Source organism: Molossus molossus, unplaced genomic scaffold, assembly GCF_014108415.1.
Source record: "Molossus molossus isolate mMolMol1 unplaced genomic scaffold, mMolMol1.p scaffold_m16_p_15, whole genome shotgun sequence".
Classification (NCBI taxonomy): Eukaryota; Metazoa; Chordata; class Mammalia; order Chiroptera; family Molossidae; genus Molossus; species Molossus molossus.
In genome coordinates, this window is record NW_023425350.1 from 68,002,443 (window position 1) to 68,024,113 (window position 21,671).

Here is a 21,671-nt window from a genome sequence, read left to right on the forward strand (position 1 = left end):
TTTGTCAGGGAAGATGCCAGCCTAGGACATGGCTACCTGCATAAACTGTGTTTAGTTAAAAAGTTTTCATTTCAGACCTTGCTTTGTGGTTACTTTAGGTCTTCATGCGAGGCCGCCACGCAGGTCTCCCCTGAGCTTGTCCGGTTAGCATGTGGCCCCTTTCCATCCACAAACAGGAGTGCACGGACATGCTGAGAACGGGGCCACCGCAGGGGGAGCCGATGAGCACCCAGCACCGACAGTGCAGGCTCCGTGTAACAGCGAGACACCCAGCCTCTCCGACTCCTACTTGTTCAAGCCTGCTGTGTTCTTGCATATAGACAAGAGAATTATTAGAGGAATTCTGTTTGTGGCTTGAATTTTTACAAAAACAACCCCTTGCCTGCAGGTGCTTCTCCTAAGTAGATTAGGGAAATGTATACTGAAATGATCTTTATCAAAGATTCGCAGAAACCTCAAGACCAGACTCAGATCAGCTGGGGTCAACAGACTGGGGACAAAGAGATGTAGAGATCTCTGGTTCTTCCTCAGACCCATGCTGGTGCCCAGATGTCTAGGGTGGCCCATCACCTCTCGCCCCTCCCATTTCCCCTTTCCTTGGTGTAAAAGAAGCCTGAATTCTGTACCTGAAGATGGATTTGAGGTACTACTAGGTCTCCCATCTTCTCGGCTGGCGCCTTTTCAATCAATAAATCTTTCTGTACTCTACACTCTCACGTTTTAAGTTTTGGCTTCTTAAAATGTTGGGCACATGAACTTTGGACTGGTAACACCTGTGCCACCCAGGAGAGTATTTCCAAAATCATTTCCTCTTTCTTTCTTTTTTTTTGTTAATCCTCACCCAAGGATATTTTCCCAATGATTTTTAGATAGAGTGGAAGGGAGGGAGGGAGGAAGAAATATCGATGTGAGAGAGACACATCTATTGGCTGCCTCCTACATGACTCTGACCAGGGCCGGGGATCGAACCTGCAACCCAGGTATGTGCCCTTGACCAGGAATGAAACCTGTTACCCTTCGGTCCATGAGCCAAGGCTGTAACTGCTGAGCCAAACCAGCCAGGGCTCCCTTTCTTTTAATCACAGAGTGTCCCAATAGCCCAGGCCCAATGGGGATCAGGGTGTTTGTGTTCTGTGTTTACAATGCAGTCTTCTCCGCTGGACTTTCTAGAGGACTCAGGACAACTCATCGGGGGACGGACATCAGAGAGGCCTTCCTGTCCGTGGCCACATCGTGGGTCCCACAGGGGTGCCGAGAGTGCGCTTTCTCTCCTGTTGGGGAGCAGACTGAGGGCTGTGGTGGAGGTTACACTTTCCCATGGCTCCCTATCTTACCCCAAGGACATACACAGCACCCCCAAGGGGGTCCTTACACCACAGTGACAAGAGGCAGACCTTTGCAAGACCTTGAAAGAAATATCCAATAGCACTCTGTATACATTTAACAATCTCAAGTGGATGTGAGAATTAGTATTATTATTGTTATTTTTATATATATTCTTTTTTTGTTAATATTCACCCAAGGATATTTTTTCTATTGATTATTTATTTATTTTTTTTAGAGAGAGTGAAAGGGAGAGAGAAAAGGGGAGAGAGAGAGAAAACAACATCGATGTGAGACGCATTGATTGGTTGCCTCCCACATGCACTCCTGACTGGGGCCGGGGGTCGAACCTGCAACCCAGGTATGTGCCTTGACCGGGAATCGATCCCATGACCCTTCAGTGCGTAGGCCGACACTCTAACCATGGAGTCGCACCGGCCAGGGCAAGAATTATTTTCAATTTAAGGGGAACCCTGAGCTGGAAAGAGCCTGGCCTCACTCACTCAACATAGCGGTGCTGTCGGCATCAAACCCTCACACTGGGTGTGGGGCCAGCAAACAAAAAATGCCCAAACCCCCACCCAACCGGAAACCCCAGAGGAGGTTTGGCCCGGTGGGAAGAGCTGGTTTTACAGGCGGACGCAAAGGAGGCCCCTTGTCCTGAGGGTCTTTTGTTGAGAGATGGTATTGCCACTTCACGGTTAGACTAAACCTTGAAGGAGGAAGTAGAGTTCACCTACTCCGTCCCCAAGGCCCCCCCTCTCCATACCATCACGGGGGTGGGGGTGTTAGGATTGCAACATATGAGTTTGGGGGTACTCGGTTTGTGACAATGACACACAGAAGAAAACAGCAGGGCCAGGGTGTCTGTGGAGAAGAGAATGCTCACCCCTCCCCACAGGGAACCCCTCTTCTGCCTCTGGCACAGCGGCTGGGACCCCGCTGGCACTGGGCCCCCACAGTCCTGGCACCCCGGCCACCGCAGCCTTGGGGACCAGGCGGACAGGCAGGCGCTGGCGATCCCAGTCCTGGGCACTGTTGGGTGGCGCACCGTCAGAACGACTAGGGTTCATCAGGCGGAACGACACCAGGGAGGATGTCTGCTCACCAGGCAGCCATTAAAAGAAAACAGCCCCAGGAAGTGTCTGCGAGCGACGGAGATGGGGAGACTGTGGAGCGTGACGTCATAGAGGAGAGAAGGGTGCAAAGCTAATGTAACAGGGCCTGGGGGGCGCCAATGAAGGGTGCCATGACACCCCCAATTGACGTAGGTTCCCGATTTATTCCCAGGTGTCGCCCAGCTGCCCCACCACCTGTGGTGGCAGAGGCTCCATCCGGTGGGACAGAACCAGGCATCAAAGGGGAGCGAGCAGAGGCCCAGACCATGGCGCCCACCACCCTTCTCCTACTGCCATCGAGGCCCGAGCCCCCCCCCCCCCCCGCGGCAGCAGCCTCTCTGGGCTCTGATGGGGTGAACCCTGAAGAGGCAGCCCCACTGGAGGGGACCAACAGCAGGGAGATGAGGGGTCCCCATCCAGATTCCAGCCCAGATACTGAAGGCTTTTCTGGCCCAGACCACCCCAGCAGCCTACCCCAGAAGGTGGGGTGGCAAGACCAAGCCCAGCCATGGTCCCACGGACGGTCCCCGGCTGAGCCCCAGCACCCATGAAACCGCCTCTACGTCCAGCAGTGACGACAGCACCCCCTGGACCCAGACAGCCCGCGGCCCAGGAGCCCTCAGCCCCCATCAACGAGGGGACCCCACCTCCCCCATACCGAAGTGCTTGCAACTCAAGAACACCCAGAACACCCATCTGGTGAGCGAGCCAAGAGGGCAGGGCTGGGTCCTGATCAGTTACCGTCATGACTTGTCCACCTCTTTCTCAGGTACCTGCCGAGTTTTCCAACCCACCTGCACCCTCCCCCGTTTCCCATCGTCCGACATCGAACTGGCTTTTCCACGAGACATGGGGGCCCAAAGCAGCAGCCTTTTGCTTTTTCTCTCTCGCCCCCACCAAGGGGTGAAGGGAGGGGCCCATCCTTTTTGTTCAGAGGCACCAACCCCCTCCCCTAAATCAGGTGGAGAAGGAACCAGCCGCTCTCACCTCCTCCCGGTTGTTTTCCTTTCCCACCTGCTTATCTTTCGTTTCTCCTCTACCCCTGACCCCTGAAGCCATTTTAGGCACTGTCATGTGCCACCGCGCCTCGGGAAAGCACAAACAGGCAAACAAACAACTCACGTATGCCACGCAACACACACACCCTGACCGAGTGTGGCCCCGGCCCTCATCTGGGACCACAGAAAGATCTAGCATCGCTTTCCCGCTGGAAGGGGGCAGAAGCTCCCTGTCCAGACAAGCAGCATCTGGACGGCCTCACGGCCCGCGTGTGGGTGGAGCTGGTAGCACCTGGCCCAGGGCCTTCAGCGCCTCCACCTGCAGCGGTCTGACGTGCGTCACCTGGGACTAAGCCCTGGTCTTGGAGCTTTGTCTCCTGGTTAAAGACAGATTAACCTTGTCTGCCTTCTTGACAACTCTCCCCAGGGGACAATGCAGCAAGTCTGAGGACAAGACCCTGAAGGAGGCCACGTGGTGGGGTGGTGGACAGTGGCTCCCCTAGGGTGGGATGGAGCGCGAGGGAAGCGGGGCTGGGCGCACACACCTGCCGGCTGATTTGGCCTATTTCATGGTTCCCATCTGGCCCACCTGGTACTCAACGTGGGCCTCAGTCTATTTCCTGCAGTGCCTGAGAGAGGCCATTAAGCCCACAAGGAGACTTCAGATGGGCCAAGGGAACAGCTGACGTGGAACCTGAGGACCCTGTTCTCTCAGCACACAGAATTGCCATCTCCACGTGGCTGTCAGCACAAAGGATGCTTACCCTCCCACCCCCACCTGTTTCAACTTGTGCACATTCTGGGAGAAGACAGTTGTGTACACAGACAGAGCTCAGACCACAGTCTGCGCCCGGCTCAGGAAGCCCAACCACAGCCCCGCAGCCCTCAGCCCCCAGCTGCTGGGGCTCCGTCGATAACTAACAGCTGCCCTGTTTTCTGCCCCCACTTCCAAACAGGGCCAACCAGAAAAAGCCAAATGTGCGCCCCAACCCATCACATAGGGCGGCCAGCTTCTGGAGAGGCCACGTACAGATCCCCAGGCCGCAGCCTCCCGTCAGGGCCACCTGGAGCCGTCCCCTTCCACTGGGCTGCTCCCCACACTCCTGCCTGCGGACCCAAGTGATGGAGGCTGACACCCTTGCTGGAGCAAACGCCTAATAAATGCCTCTGCTGGATCTCACGTCAGTGGTTTTGTTAGTTTCCGCAATACACACTCAGTCACAGGCTGTGCTTAAGAACTGGGGTCGTCCCGTCAGGCAGCAACGACTGAAGTCACGGGTAGAAACACCCCATGCACACTGACCCTGCAGAACAGACGTGGGGGAGGCGGTTCCTGAGGGACCGATGGACTGGTCTGTCTCAGACGAAGGGCAAAGAGGCCCCAGAGATGCTGGCAATCACTGTGACCAAAGCATCATCAGCCTGGAGACAGTGGGGCAATTGTCCTGCGGCAGACGATGCAAAGTGCTGCGGAATTGGATAAGCGGGGTGTTCTGGGCACAGACACCCGCAGGCCAATGTGGCAACGAAGAGGCAGCTCCTGGGACCTGGGAAAGTAGCCATGAGCAGCTGCGCATGACCAGCTGCGACCCACAGCGGCGGCAGCCTTGTCACCTCCTCACCAAGCGAGGCACAAATATTCAAAGGCAAGAGGTATCTCATTCTTTGAATCTGTGAAAATGAACAAACTTTCCACCCTCATTAGGTCACCTGACCTCCACTAAGCCTGACTGTAAGACACCCTGGGAAGGGGACAGCGCTTTCTTGTATAGGAACCAAACGTCACGGTCGGCGAGCTTTGTGTACATTCCACCTGTATTCTGCAGGGATACGAAGTTGGAAGTCGAAGTAGAAATTTATGATACTAATTGAAAAGAGGACTAGGGGTCGTTCTGAAATGACTTTCTGGCTCCCTCTCACCAGTCTTTGCTATTTTATTTAAAAAAATTTTTAAATTTCTTTATTGATTTTAAAGAGAGGAATGGAGAGGGGGAGAGAGAGAGAGAAACATCGATGAAAGAGAACATCAACTGGCCACCTCCTGCACACCCCCCACTGGGGATCGGGCCCACAACCTGGGCATGTGCCCTGATCAGGAATCGAACCGGTGACCTCTTGGTGTACATGTTGACACTCAACCACTGAGCCACACCGGCCAGGCTGGGTAGGCTTTTCCACATCGCATCTGGGCTGAGGAAGGCTGTTTGCTCTCTGCCATCCATGGTGGTCACGAGAGATCTACGCAGCTGGCATCATGCCTTCTGTGATCATCTTGGGATAAAATCCTGTGGTTCAACTGCAGACCCAACATGGGCACCAACCACGGGTGCTGTCTCTCTGTGACGGGAATGGCATGCCGGTGACTGGGTCCGCTCTCCAATACGTGGGCTAAACTCTCTTCATTGGCATGAACTGCCCCTCACCACATAGTATCTGTCATGTGTGCACGTGTGTGTATCTGCATGGCTGCTCCTTGTTGCTCGGCAGGAGATGACGTTCATGGGCCGGCACGACAGGTTAAAAGGGAAACGGCCGCAAAAAGGAGAGAGGGCAGGCTGCCCGATGGCCCCACGCAGGCGGTCCGCCAGGCTTGGCCGGGAGTGGGAAGAGAGGCTAACCGTCAGATGAGCCTGTCCCTCTCTCCCGGTCCTCCCTTCTCCTCTGGTTCAGTTCCTAACTGGGCTGAAGGTTGCAGGAGCCCTGAGCCAGTCTTTCATCTGTGACAGATACCGACCAAGACTGAGCTCTATAAGTCGGTGTGGGAGCACCTGCCAGACCTGTGCAATATCCATTAAGACCTTGACCGCAAATAGATGCCCCTCCTCTTAGAAGCCTTCCTAAACCCCCAGAAGAACCCAGGCCAGAACTGGGAGAAACACCACGGCAAAGAGGTATAGGGACATCCCTAGGGTCTCTGTCCTCTGCATTGCTGGTCCTGTGTGCATACCCCTTTATACCTGTGCAAGGGGGGAGCTCAGACATCACCAGAGGTTTTACAGTTCTATGGCTATGACTGAGACCGCTGGAGTCTCAGGCAGCTCCTCTTAAAGGGCCCACACATGGACCATAGGATTGGCCTGTCTCAGCTCCTGCTTCAGATTTTCCAAGAATCTCTCACAAGCAGCATCTGGCCTCAGCAAGCTCCACATCTCTCACTAAGTGGCTCCAGGCCCAGCACTAGCAGCAGGCGGCATGAGTTCACAGCTTGGCCTTGCCTGGGCACCTTCAAGCCCAGCACAAGAAGCAGCCATCTGCAGATAGCTTTGTAGTTTATGCCTGGTGGCCCCAGGCAGAGGCTGACCTTGCCCCAGAGCCAGCACACCCAGTGGACAGCTTTAGACCACGTCAAAGCATCACCACCCGACCACCTCCACAAGTGACACACTCGAGGGGTAGACTCAGTGGGTACCAGAGCCCTGCTGAGGTAAGTCTGCTCTGTGTGGTGGGCCCTGCACAGCTGGTCCTCCAAGGTGGCACAGCCAGTCCTTGGGGCTGATCGGCCTGAGTAAATCCCTCCCATTGACATGCCAACAGCAATCAAAACTCTATTACCACGTGGCCTTAAGCAGCTGCATGGCCCATGGGCGTGCGGACCCCACATGCAGTGGACTGCGGCTGGGAACACTAGCTGAGCCAGTCAGATGCTGGACTGCACTGGACTCCAATACAGGACAGAAATTCTGGGCAGTGGCCCTGATCCTGGCCCTGCTGAAGACAAATTGGGACTTCTTTCGGGGTGGGGGGGGGCACAGAGGTGGGACCTTGGAGGGAAACGCCCTTACTTTTACATCATCAATAAAGCTTTCCACAAAACCTCATCCTCTCGTGGGGGCCTCAGGAAATTCTTTTCCCCGCAGCACCCCAAGAACTCCGCCTCCACTGATCACAGGTGGGGCTGGGGCATTGCTGCCCTGAGAAGGCAGGGCGGGCAGGGGGGCACTAGAATCTCCCACTGTGGTTAGAAAGGTTCTGGGCTCCGATCACGTTCTAACGACAAGGGAGCAGAGTGAATGCAAAGTCCACGACAGAACAAGGCAAGCAGCTCGCTGGGTCCACCACGGCCATGAGCACGGCCCTGGGGCTGGCCCGTGTCACTCACCCTGTGGGTCAGTCGTGCATGAAAGAGAACATCACAGTCCTGGTGTAGCCCTTGGGTTTCTCCACGTTTTAAAATCCTTTGGAAAGAGCATCAGCATGCCCAGATGCCGGGCTTGGAGGGGGCCTGCCCTGGAGCCTTGCCCCGCCTGGATGGGTAGCCCCTCCTGACCCCGTAGAGCCTGCCTGCAGGCCCTGGAGACCCCGCTGTGTCTTACTTGAAAGCAAGGGCTGATGGTGTGTACTGGGGGAGAGAAATTCCTGGAGTGCAGGCCCTTTCTGTCCCCACTTGTCACGGTGGCTGGGGGTCTCCCAGCCCTGCCTGCTGCCTGCCACCTCAGTGCTGACCAATTCAAAAGCCACACTTAGCATCAACCACGTGTAAGCCGTGGGGGCTAGGTCTCGACACACAAAGACTTGAAGACTGTCCAAGGACTGAGCCACAGGCCTTGTAGAGTAGAGACTAGATGCGCGTGCATACGCATACACACACACACACACACACACACACACACACACACACACACAGTGATTTATTATAAGGAATCGGCTCATGTGATGATGGAAACTGAGAAGTCCCAAGGACTGCAGTTGGCAGGCTGGAGACCCAGGGGAGCTGAAGGTCCAAGTTCAGTCTGAGTTTAAAAGTCTGAGAACCAGGAGAGCTGATGATGTGAGCCCCAGTGCAAAAGCCGGCAGGCTCAGGAAGCACCCAGGTGTCAGCGTGAGTCTGGAGGCCAGAAAAGACCACGGCCCCAGCTGAAGGCAGTCAAGCAGGGGCCGCTCCCTCTTACTCAAGAGAAGGTCAGCCTCTCATTCTATTCAGCCCTCCATCTGATTAGCTGAGGCCCGTCCCCATTAGCAAGAGCAATGTTTTTATTCAGTCCACCCATTTGAATGTCAAACTCATCCGTCCAAGAGACTCCCTTGGAGAAACAACTGTGCAGAATAGTGTTTGACCAAGCATCTGGGCACCCTGCGGCCCCGCCCAGCTGACCAAAAGAGGACGATTACAGATCTCAAGCCCATCGGATTCTCTACCCCGAGGAATTTCCCACTGAGACAGACAGACCAGCTGCCTCTGCCTCGGCAGGACCTGGGACCCAGCAGGTACAGGACTTTGCTCTCCAGACTTCCTCTCAGGCCCCTTCTCGACCCTCGAGTCCCAGGACACACCATCCCTTCCTTCCCCTGAATCTTGATCATGTGCACCCCTTTATCCTGAAATGAACTTGGGCTGAGCTTTTTTTTACTTGTACCACCCCCTGTGGACACCAGCGCCATCTCACCAGGCGCTCTCTCCAGTGGGGTGACCACTGTCCTGACGGGGTATCCCGCCCTCAGTCTTGCTGAAACCAGGGTGAACACGGAGACCGGTTCCATCTGTGTGCACGGTGTTCCATCACCAGCCACTTATCCCAGAGACCCTTTGCCACGGAGGTAGTTATGGCCTGCGGAGGGGGCACCTCCTGGGGCCCCTTCAGTGCGAGTGGGAAGAGTTGAAAGGACACACTTGTACCTCCTGCAGGCTGGTGTATCCAGAAAGGCGAGGGTAATTGGACATATGGTTTTAATAAGAATTGTATTTACTGAGGCTTCTTCCGTCCTTAGCTCAGTACGTGAGACAGAGTTAAAACTCAGAGGTCAAAGAGCAATGATTTACAGCGAAGTTCTGACCAGGAAGTAGGCCCTGGGAAGCCCGCCTTGGGGACATCTGGGACACCAGTTCCCCACCCTGCTCACTGGGGCAGCACTGTGGTCTCTGGCTGCAGCAAGGGGCCACTGCTCACCCTGCGGGTTGGGAGGAGGCCTCTAGGAGGACCCAAGCTAACCGCTCATTGTCAGGCGGGGACATGGGGACCCAGGACCCGATTTCCTCAAAGTTACTCAGCCAAGCGGTAAGGAGCTGGCTTCACACACAGACACACATTCCAAATGAATGAAAAGCCTCAATATAAAAATGTAACTTTCCAACCATAAGAGAAATATATTTATGACCTCATAAATATATGAAGAGGGAAGGACGCCTTAAACAAGACATAAAAAGCACAAACCAAGGGACAAATAACTGGTCGACTCGACCACATTAAAATTAAGAACTTCAAAGGAAAAGCCGATCTGAATAATTCCTACTAAAGCCACGGAGGGTCTCACGGGCAAAGCGTGGCCTGTTCTCTTGGTGCCCGGCAGGTCATGGGCCCCTTGCAAACATACAACCCCCACAACAGTGCTGTGAGGTGTGAGTGTCCCCGTCACACAGAGGGCACTGAGGCCAGAGATGCCAGTAGCCCGTCACAGTGACTCATCTGTGGAAGGACAGGACACCACCTGTCACCTCTGCAAATACCTCCCATTGATCTGCCATCTCCCCTCTCCCTCCAGCCAGTACAGTGGCTGAGTGCCCTTTTCAAAATGCAAGTAAGACCGGTTACCCCATCATCAGACCCTCAGGGGAGTCCTGAGACATGCCAGGTAACACCCGGACCTCTTCCTGGCGGAGAGGCCCTGGGTGACGGGCTCTGAACTCCTCATGGTCTCTCACCACCAGGCCCTCGTCCTTGTTCTGGGCACGCGGGCCTCCTCCGGGAGGGCCAGAGCCGGTCCCTCACCGGAGACGTTCTTCTCCTTTCCCGCGGGGCAGGCACTTCTGGCCCTTTAACCCCACCTCCTGGGAGAACCTCCCCGACCTGGGCACACGGGCCCTTGCCAACGAAACACTGCAGTTTGTACTTGCTCGTTCAGCATCCGTCTGCTGGGGTAGACTGAGTTCTCTAAAAGGGCACGCTATTTATTTACGTATTTATTTTATCCTCACTCGAGGACATTTTTGCATTTATCCTAAGATAGAGCAGGAGGGAGAGAGGGAGAAAGAGAGAGAGAAACATCATGAGAGAGACACATCAAGTGGTCGCCACCCCCACAACCCCAACCAGTGTGGGGACAAACTGCAACCGAGGTACGTGCCCTTAGCGGGAACCAAACCCGGGTCTCTCTGGACCGCAGGCCGACGCTCTAACTACTGAGCAAAACTGGCCAGGGCTAAAAGGGCACATTATTAATTGATTATTCTTGACTGTACCTTGGCTCCAACAGTGCCTGGCACGTGGTACCCATGCAATAAAGGTGTGCTGACTGCATGCGAATCCGTCCTGAAGTGCTCCAGAGCGGTCCCAGCGGGCTGCGCGGCCGCTGGTGTTGCTCTCACTCGTGATGTCTGAGCAAGCCGGCGCCTTGCAGCTCCGAAGGCCGCTGGCCCGCTGCTGGAAGGAAAAACGCCCTACTGCACCCCAGCCCGGAGCCGGGAACAGCGCCCTACAGCGCCCCAGCCCCTACTGCGCCCAGCCCGGGGCCGGGAACAGCGCCCTACTGCACCCCAGCCCCTACTGCACCCCAGCCCGGGGCCGGGAACAGCGCCCTACAGCGCCCCAGCCCCTACTGCGCCCAGCCCGGGGCCGGGAACAGCGCCCTACAGCGCCCCAGCCCCTACTGCGCCCAGCCCGGGGCCGGGAACAGCGCCCTACAGCGCCCCAGCCCCTACTGCGCCCAGCCCGGGGCCGGGAACAGCGCCCTACAGCGCCCCAGCCCCTACTGCACCCCAGCCCGGGGCCGGGAACAGCGCCCTACAGCGCCCCAGCCCCTACTGCGCCCAGCCCGGGGCCGGGAACAGCGCCCTACAGCGCCCCAGCCCCTACTGCGCCCAGCCCGGGGCCGGGAACAGCGCCCTACTGCACCCCAGCCCCTACTGCGCCCAGCCCGGGGCCGGGAACAGCGCCCTACAGCGCCCCAGCCCCTACTGCGCCCAGCCCGGGGCCGGGAACAGCGCCCTACTGCGCCCCAGCCCCTACTGCGCCCAGCCCGGGGCCGGGAACAGCGCCCTACTGCGCCCCAGCCCCTACTGCGCCCAGCCCGGGGCCGGGAACAGCGCCCTACTGCGCCCCAGCCCCTACTGCGCCCAGCCCGGGGCCGGGAACAGCGCCCTACTGCGCCCCAGCCCCTACTGCGCCCAGCCTGGAGCCTGCGCTAAGGGGGTGGGGCCGCGCAGCCCAGGGCAGGCAGCGTCGGGGGCGTGAACTCACGAGATTCTCCTGGACTCCAGCCTCCTAGAGGTGGCTGGCCTCCCCACACGGTGGCCTCGGCTGGGTGGCCTCTGGCTGTGGAGGTCATTCCATCTGGCGAGAGCTCCTCCCGCTGCTGATGGGACTCTGCATTAGCCTTGCCCTGCCCCTCACTGGAAGGTCATCCCCGCTGAGTTCTGTCCATCCACTTGGAGACTCGTCCAGGGAAGTAGACCTGCGCTCTCCTCCCAAGCTGTCCCCATCGCGGCCCGGTGATAAAATCTATGGCTCTCTCTTGGTGGGAGGCGGGCGCCATGGTCCCATTCTGTGTGTGCAGGGCAGGGGGGGCCGCGAGCGAGTGGGGACCAACGGAACACACCGCGCCAGCACCTCCACAGGATTCCTGTGCTGTCCCACCACAGGCTCTCTCTACAGCCATTGTGTTTGTTAGCTAAGGCTCTAAATGTACCTGGTCTTTCATTGCTTCGATCTGGGCCCAAGGGAAATAGACATGGACAACTCTGAGGGTGTTTGGAAGCAAAGGACAGGGCAGTGTGTCAAGGCCTAGCTGCCCTGGCCAGTGTGGTACAGTGGTTAGAGCATTGCCCTGGAACTGAAGGGTCTCGGGTTTGATTCCCACTTAAGGGCACATACCTGGGTTGCAAGTTCGGTTCCCAGCCCCTGTTGGGGTGCGTGTGGGAGGCAACGAATGGATGTGTCTCTCATGGGTCTCTCTCTCCCCCTCCTTCCCTTCCACTCTCTCTAAAAATCAATGGAGAAAATATCCTCTGCTGAGGATGAACAAAAACCAAACAACAATGACGAAAGGGTTGAGCTGTGCATTCCATCCTGACAAGCTAGGAACCCTGGGCAGATCCGCTGCCCTCTTTGGTTTGCCTTTGCCTCTGCAAAATAAAAAGCCCCCAGCTCTCACCTGCTGTGAGTTCAAACCTTGGGCAGGGCTCTGCATGAGGCCAGGATGCTGGGCAAGGTGCTTCCCTGGGGCAGGGCCACTGGATGGGGGCTGAAACGGGTCCTGGCTAGGGACTCTGTGTTTCCTGGGGTCAGGGGACACACTGGACAATCCCGGCTGTTCTTTGAGGTTGTGATGTTCCTTTCCAGAGGTCCATGCTCCCTGAAGCATGGAGGAAGGACAGGTGGCAGGGAGGAGAAGGGACGGCAAGCACACAGGAGGGCAGGCAACTGCCAGGTCCCAGGCTAGTGGGGTACCAGCATGTTTCAGTGAAGCAGAGATTGTCGCCCCATCAGACGCTTGAAAGAACTAAGCTCAGAGAGGTTTAGCAACTCGCCCAAGAGCACACAGCTAGGAAACGGCAGGGGCTGGATGTGCATCAGGGCCTGGCTGAGTGTTCACACGGTGCCGCCTGTTGTGCGGGGTGAGGTGAGGACAGTGAGCAGAGCAGCTGTGACCGATGGCCCTGCCTGTCCTCCCTGAGTCAGGATCCATATCACAGACCTGCAGACACAAAGAGAGTTGACCCAGAAGACTGTCCTCACAGCAGTTAAAGCATTTGCTGCCAGAGGCAAACATTGGGGTGCCCCGCCTGCTGGCCTGCATGGCAGACTGGGTCAGCCTGTCTACCTCACCGACAAGCACTTCAAAGGGAGAGGTGTCTGGTCAGTGGGGTCAATGGCAACGTCAGCGTCCAAAGGGCTCGGGAGTCTTTCCTTTCCCCCAGGCCTGGGCCCGCCATTGGAGGTGGAGCTGGGGTGTGACGTGCACCTCCGAGACTGCCTCAACACCGGTCTGTTTGCAAAGAAGACTCCACAGACTGTCAAGGAGAGGTCACCACGCCAGCATGCAGGGTTGGCCAGGCCAGCATGGGACAGCAGGGAGCACGGTGGGGTGGGTGGTCTGAGGAAGGCAGAGCTTATGTGGTAGGGGAGGCCTGAGAGGTTGGGGGCAAGGGGACCAACGGTCCAGGTCACGGGGGAGTGTTAATCCAAGCAGGGAAGAGGAAGACTCACCTATGCCACCCGTAAAGGATGGAGCTGAGAAGGTGACCTTGGGCTGAGCACTCAAGTAACCATGTCCTGCATTGGAAATGTCCCTACCCTTCTGAACAGACCCAGCAGCCTGGGACGGAGCTCAGGGTAGAGGTGCGCTGGGCTCCCAGCAGCATTCTGTCATCATTTCCATGTTGTGCAGAACAGGTGCAGAGGGTAAAAGACCGGGGCGTCCAGAACGTTGCCATGTGACAGTGGCCACAGGTGATGGGATCCAGGACAGGCTGAGGCAGGAGGGTTGTGGGTGGCAGGGAAGGCAGCGGTGGGCCCACCCCCGACGCACCGGGCCTGGCTGGCTGTGGGGAGATGCAGGGAGGGGTGGTCCCAGCCAAGGGCTTCTTCAGCGGTTTGTGTTGAGATACAGCACACACGCCGTGAATGGTGTCTCAGCAAGAAAGAGCATAACGTGTGTCTGTGCACCCACACCCAAGGATGAAACAACAAGGCAGCTCACAGGGGTCCTGTGTCCCCACAGGTGCCGTCCTGCTTCCCTCCAGCGGAGCAGCGGCCCTCCTGACTTTCATGTCAGCCCTTGCTTTGCCCTCTTCTTTCCGAGGCCCTGTATGGTCTCTAAACAGCGTGTGCTCAGTTTCGAGAAAGTGAGTAGCAAGTACAAACCCAGAGGGCAAAGGAGGGACAGCAGGGCCGGTAGACAGAGGCCCCAGGGGACGGCCGGATGGGGCAGAGGCTGCAGCAGAGGCTGGCTGCGGCTCGGCTTCCCCAAGAACAAGTCCCCCGTGTCCTGGGACTGGGGCCAGGCGTCAGCGCCGTCTGCCAGGACATCGGCGCCGGCAGAGAAACTGTGCAACGGGACCAGTGAGCCAGTGGGCAGGAAGCAGCTTATGTCCTGAGAAGCTCCACCCCCTTCCCATCCAGCCATCTGGGCATGGGGCAGAGGCGGCCCCACACAGACACACCAGGACCTTTAGGGGCGACTGAGAGCATGGGCAGGGTAGTGGATTAGCCAACCCTCTGCGGAGTTGCGCTGGGTCACTGGTACCCCTGCAGGGGCTGAGATTCGGGTGAAGGGGCCAGAGTGAGATGGGCATCGGCTGGGTCTGAAGAGACCCCAGAACAAGGGCCTGCTCTGATGTTCAGTTTGGGGCCCCTTGATCAATCCTTCTGGTCAGTATTTATTGACCACCCACTATGAGCCAGGCATCCCCCCCCACTCCGTCATGCCTGTCACACACACAAATGTCTTCTGAGACGGGGTTTTGTGGGACGTCAGTGAGGGGCAGGGCTTGTCTCTGGGTGTGAGGGCCAGGCAGCATGGGAGACCATCAGACGTGGACTGACCCAGCGGAAGCAAGTCTTAGAGCGGGCTGTAGACGCTGGGCAAGCCCACGGCGATCGGGTGACCTTATCTGAAGGGGAAGGGGCGACCTAACTCGGTCACAACGCTGGCTCCTCCCTCCCTCGCCCACCACGGCCCCTGCATGCTGGCTGTCCTTGTCCCTCTGGGTGATGGTCAGCAGCTCAGTGCAGGGACCCAGCTCAGGTGTTCCCACCCAGGCCTAGCACAGTTTTGGGTCACAATGGAGGGGTTACAGAGAACTTTTCGAAGGGATGCCATGACCTATTTCATCAGAATGCAGCTTCTCTCTGAGTGGGATGTTAGTTGAGAACAAACCCCCTAGTTCTTTAGACAAAGCAGGACATTCCGAGAGCAAGAAAGTAGACAACAGAGGGCTGACATTTTGCTCATGGGGAATATTACTATCTGAGAGTGCATTCTCCCAGGACACTTTCCTCAAACCATCATCATGCAAATATCACAGAAGGAAGAAATCAGCGTTCCGTGAGTGCCCAGCGTAGGCATCATATCTTTGAATCCTGCTGGATGAAGAAAGAAAAGCATCCCTGAGGCCCTACGGCGGCCCCACCCGTGGAATTCTTGGGCTGTGACCGAGCCTAGGGAAGAGCTCGGGCAGCAGGGTCCACCCTCTGCTCACGCCAGGCCCCTTCCTGTTGAGAGAGGAGCTGGGCCACTGTGGGCCACTGCTCCAGGGTCTGTGCCCCTTCCCCTCCCCGTGGAACTCTGAGGAACGAGCAGCACCCACAGGCTCAGGATGAGTGCCCCTGTCGTCACCAGGAGGGTTGTCTCGGGAAACCCAAGCTGAGCGTGAAGACTCAGCAGAGCAAAACCCCCTTGACGGGGCAGAAAATAAAATTCACCAGCTCACGCAAGCACCAGACAAAAGCTCAGCGAAAACCAGCACACGATACATGTCACAGGTGCCTGATTCGTTGGCATCTGTTTTCCACAAGGCTGAGTCCAAACTATGTCATAGTAAGAGGAGTACTTCCCACGTCTCCTCGCAAACAACAGAATTTCCCTCCCAGCAATGACAGCGAGCCTCCGGATGATAAATGTCAGGCAGCCCGCCCATGAATGTTAAATATGTTTGAAACAAGCTCATGAGGCTGGATGTGCCCCCCTCGAACCGACAGGGACAAGTGAGGAGCATGGGCAGAGTCCTGCAGGCAGGAGGGATCTGAGGGCCAGATATGGCTTCTTTCAGGGACCCCGACACCACCCCCAGGACTCAGGAATGGCACACGATCACTAATTATATTAAAACCTCCAACACCGCAAACTTGCCTAGGTAATTAGCAAATATGGATTCCACCTCTAACTCTGTCTTCAAATTCTGATTGTGGCCCCTGGATGGAAGCGAATAGAGGCAATTGTAACAGTTGGAGTTTAGCCACTGTGGGAGTTAGCATTTCCTGCGGTGGAGAAAGAAAAAAACAGACAAAAGTTGCACTAGTAAGTGAAATTGGATTTTTAAAAATCAATGAAGTAACCAGGCTATTAAAATGGAAAATAAGTCTGATGTCATTCTGAAAAATAAAAGGGTTGAGTCACCTGCCGAGCCACTTAATTAAGCACAGGAAGTAAGGAGAGAGCTTGAGTGATTTTGCTGTTAATGTCAGTGTTTCAAAATGAGTGAGACATCAGGCCCAGAGCAGGCCTTCTAATCAGAGCGCTAAATCGGTTCTTTCGCCCTCAGGACATCTTAATATATTTGAGGTTGATGAAGAGCAAGAAGAAATGCATTAAAAAGGATCCCAACTGCACCCAAACAGGGAAAAAAGTGAACTTTCTAGTCTAGGTCCCTAGGGCTGTGTGTGGTCAAGGCCTCGGCAGGCAGGGGACCCTCAAAAGTTACATTTTAGCAATCTTAAGTTGATATCACTTCTAGTTGAACCTTCCCATTTCTGTAATTCAAGAGTGTTAATAGGGGCTGGGAGCTGGGGGCTGGGAGTCCCCGGCCTCAGGCATAATTTCCCATGTTGATTTTAATTTTATTTTGAAATGTGCAGAGTCCGAATAAAACTCCAGATATACTGTGTACTGGGTTGAAGACCGCTGCCTGTGTGCTGAGCTCCAGGTCATCTCAGCCCTTCCCACTTGGCTCAGGCTTCCCTCCCCCTCCACAAAGATTCTCAGTCTCCCAAGAATGCCTGCGATTCGAGCCGGAGGTAGTAAGCCCCCGGAGAGCAACTTCGATGGAAAAGCCCAAGTTAAAAACTGGCCATCCATTTTCCTCTTTCTGTCCTGCCTTAGCCTGGCTGTAAAAAAATTTTTTTTTTACAACCTTGACCTTTGTCTCTACCTCACAGATTAAAAAAGAAAAGACAGAATAGACTGAAGAAACTGCCCTTTCGGCGTCAGGACAGGCTCACCGATGCAGCCCTCTGGTACCCAGTGAACAGAGGAGCCCCGGGTCTCCCCAGACCCACTCTTCTGTCCACATGAGTGATTACAGCATCAACATGCTACAAGATCAAGTTGATCACAGCTGTTCATCCCGGGTGTACATACCTCTGATGAACAGAATGGCCATAGAAAATCCCCAGCCAGGCCTTTCTAACCGTGTGGATGATTCCAGCGTGAGCTCGATACCACGGGATTCAGCTGGTCCCACAACATGGGAGCAGCAGCCCAAACGCGTCTCATTCATGGCGACGCAGCGTGACCAGCTGGAGGCTCTATTCAGCTACACCACGTTTCCAGATAAACGTTTCCGGAAGGACCTGCCTTGAAACTCAGCTACTGGAGTCAATAACGACTTGGTTCAGGAGCCGACGAGTCCCATAGTGTAGGCAGCAGCAACAGCTATTACTAAAGGAACCAAGTCAGATTCTCCCAGCCAAGAATGTGCCCACCTCACCCACATCAGCTGGTCCTTATTCTTTATTTCCTGTAGTTGCAGACTCCCATGGCTCCCTTCCACCTCGGCTCTTAGTCCTTTCTGATTTGGCACAGAACTCTGTCATCACTGAGTCCCAGCAGTGATGTCCAAATGCAAGAGCCTCAGTTGGAGCGGGTCTGCCTGGGGCCAGCCAGCAGCGTGCGGGTTCTTGACTTCCTGCAGGAAGTTCCACAACACGAGTCCAGGTGAGTTTCAGAGGACGTTCACTGAAGCTGGGACAGTGAAACAAGGCAGGGCTGGGAAAGGAGCCTGGGCTGGGCTGCTCTGGCTCACTAAGGAGTCAGAGAAAAGGGGGCCTTGGGGACAGGTTCAGGGGTTTGCCTGGGATGAACTGTCACTGCCCGTTGCTGCCCTGGTTGCAGGCCTCGTGGGGTCCCCTAGAGTCTAGGAGATGCATGCCTGCGGGGTCCCCTAGAGTCTAGGAGATGCGTGCCTGCGGGGTCCCCTAGAGTCTAGGAGATGCGTGCCTGCGGGGTCCCCTAGAGTCTAGGAGATGCGTGCCTGCGGGGTCCCCTAGAGTCTAGGAGTTGCGTGCCTGGGGTGGGGGTGTGCTGCTGGGTAAGAGAGTGCACGATGGGTCCTTTGTCTTGAGGTGTTTTTTTTTTAATCCTCACCTGAGGACATTTTTGCATTGATCTTCAGATAGAGCAGGAGGGAGAGAGGGAGGAAGAGAGAGAGAGAAATATCCACTTGAGAGAGTCGCATCGAGTGGCTGCCACCCACACGACCCCAACCAGGGCCAGGACAAACTGCAACCGAGGTACATGCCCTTAGCGGGAACCGAACCCGAGGCACTCTGGTCCATGGGCTGACGCTCTAACCGCTGAGCCAAACCGGCCAGGGCTGTCTTGAGGCTTTACCTCTCTCTTGCAGGCGGAATCTGAGGGGAGGCCTGGGGAGGTCTCACCAGGATACTCATCAGTGTCCTAGCGGTGCTCCGCAGGGTCGTGGTCTCCACTGATTGGTCAGTGTCAGGGCAGGGGGTCCTTAGTCACTGCTGCTGGTCCTGGTGTTGCCCACCTGGTTTTGCTGCTTTTCTGGGTCTGGAGGTGAAATACAACTGAGGCCTAGACGTTCTCCCTAGGGAGGTGGCCTCTGTACCGCTGTAAACTGCTGTCAGTTTGTTCAGCTCTGTCTCGGTGTCCGCCTTCCACTTTTCCTGGCTCACTGGCCTGTCTCAGTTTTAGGTTTGTTATTATCTTTATTATTTAATCTTGCTAGTAGTGCAAACATTTGGAACTTTAATCCCTCTATCCGACCTGTTTTGGGTTCAGCTGGCTGGAGGCTTGTTCAGAAGAGCTGAGCACCAAAACAGAACATGGATCCAGCTACATGGGTGCAAAGCCCAGGGTCCCGGACATGCCAGGAACGGCCTCTTTCACGGGAGGTGTGGGGTCAGCTTCGCTTGCTCGAGAAGGCGGTCCGTCCTGAGCCAGCTGAGCCAGCTCAATTAGAGGTTAAACCCCCCAACTGGCCATCGCCAGGCAGCTCCAGGTGGGCAGTGCCCTCAGCCCTGAGGACGGACAAGCATTGCCCGTGTTAACCAAGGAGTGAAACAGGGTGATGCTCTGTTCTAGCCCCAGCCAACAGCAGGGTGACTTCTTTCCTTATTCCCGCGTCTTGAAATCAACAACGTAGCACCGGGTTTCACTAACTTTCTGCTCTTCCGTGTTTCTCTCTCGTGCCATCCCACTCCAGAGAGCAAACACACAGCAAATAAATATTTGATATAAACACTTATTAACCAGTTACCAAGCTGAGAACCACGGGAGCTAACCCTAACCCTCTGATGAGGACTGTCTGAAGCCTGCAGCTGCCCCATGCGTTTATCTAACGCCGGAAGAGCCCTGGGTCGCGATTCTGGGAGCTTTGGGGATGATAGGGTATCATTCAGATATTATGGGCAGGGTGGAGTGTGACGGGTAGGAGTATCCCCCGAAGTTCTGATTATTCCTACCTGAAAAGTCCTGTCCAGTTAGTGAGACCACGGGGATCAGGGGTGGGGGTGGAGGTAGGTGGTAGCTTTGCATCCAGTGTTGGGGTCCAACACGGCAGGTTGCCCCCAAGCTGCTGTCTTAGCCACGTGACCCGGGGCTGGGCTCCTCCTCGTTCTGAGCCTGTTTCCTCGTATGTTAAATGGGACTGTTGTAGGCGGTGGGTACGGCACCAGGTGTTAGACCCATGGGGTCAGACCAGACCTGGGTTTAGCAACCTCAGTTCTTGAGTTCTGGCTAGAAAAAAATCAAAGGCAAGATCCAAATCATAAGTGATCAATTATTTGGAAAATCACAGAGGTAGAAGAAGTAATATGTAGAAGAAATGGTTTCAGGAAACAAGTGATAGAGGTAAAGGAAGGGCCCTTGGAGCTCGGGAGTGAGGAAGATAACGGTGGTGCCCCTGGGGGGGGGGGGGGGGCTCGGGCATGCTCCAGGGAGGGAGAGCACAGGTCCTCCATCCTAACGGTTTTAAGGGGGGAATATTTTAGGGAGGTCCCAGGGAAAGGAGTGATTTCAAACATCCAGGGAAAGGGAACATGGGTACAAGAAGGAAAATGAGTCCAGGGCAGGCGGGGACCATGGAAACGTTTTCCCCAAATTGTAGCACAAGCCGCTCTAGACATTAAGCCTGATGGTCTTAACCCTAAGCCAGGGGGTGGCAGGGGCGGCAGGACCAAGGACAGGGCACCTTCCCCAGACCCTCCGCCCTGGCGGGCAGCATCCAGCACCAGGCACTCGGGGCCATGCCTTCCACAGGTGCACACAGTCCCCGCCCGTGACCGCCCTGTCCTTGCGCTGCAGGAACCCCTCCTGCTGGGTGCATGCACATTGACCTATGACCTGGCCTTGAATTCCTGTCACCTCTGCAAAGTCCACAGAGGTAACACCTGACTTTAACGTAAAGTCAAAGTTCAAAGTACCTGCCGGTCAGTCAGGGCAGGAGTGGATAGGAGGGAAGAGAAATACCCAGGCAGCTGCAGCGAGTATCCCCCCGGGCAGCCACTCCCAGCCCTTGATTCCTAATTCCCAGGAGAGCCTGTCCCCTCTCCCTCAGGGACTCTCACTGTGCAACTTATCTCCACCTCTGCTGCTGTAGCCCTGCTGTGGGTGGGTGGGCTCGACCCCGACCTGCTGCTGTAGCCCTGCTGTGGGTGGGCTCGACCCTGACCTGCTGCTGTAGCCCTGCTGTGGGTGGGCTCGACCCTGACCTGCTGCTGTAGCCCTGCTGTGGGTGGGTGGGCTCGACCCCGACCTGCTGCTGTAGCCCTGCTGTGGGTGGGCCCGACCCCGACCTGCTGCTGTAGCCCTGCTGTGGGTGGGCCCGACCCCGACCTGCTGCTGTAGCCCTGCTGTGGGTGGGCCCGACCCCGACCTGCTGCTGTAGCCCTGCTGTGGGTGGGCCCGACCCCGACCTGCTGCTGTAGCCCTGCTGTGGGTGGGCCCGACCCTGACCTGCTGCTGTAGCCCTGCTGTGGGTGGCTCGACCCCGACCTGCTGCTGTAGCCCTGCTGTGGGTGGGCCCGACCCCCGACCCTGACCCTGACCCTGACCCCGACCCTGACCCTGACCCTGACCTGCTCCCACACCCACCATCCGGTCTGGAATGCCTCTTCTGCCAACCGGGCCCCGACCCCTTCCGCTTCCTGCCCTCCTCTGACCTGGGCACCAGCACCCATTTGCAGGATGCTGAGACCAGGAGCAGGTCACACCTGTCACAGAGAGACATTTTGTGTCCTGACCAGCTGCATGAAGAGAAGGGGTGACATCACAGGCTTCCGCAGTCCTGCCCAGGGCAGTCCCTTGTGTGTACCCTGGGGGAGCGTTGCCCCTCCAC

At 56.4% G+C, this 21,671-nt stretch overlaps 1 pseudogene; it reads left to right on the forward strand.

Moving 5' to 3' along the window:
- The first annotated feature begins 2,004 nt into the window (after window positions 1-2,004).
- On the forward strand, window positions 2,005-11,604 carry LOC118630582 (annotated as a pseudogene).
- Window positions 11,605-21,671: the final 10,067 nt, after the last annotated feature.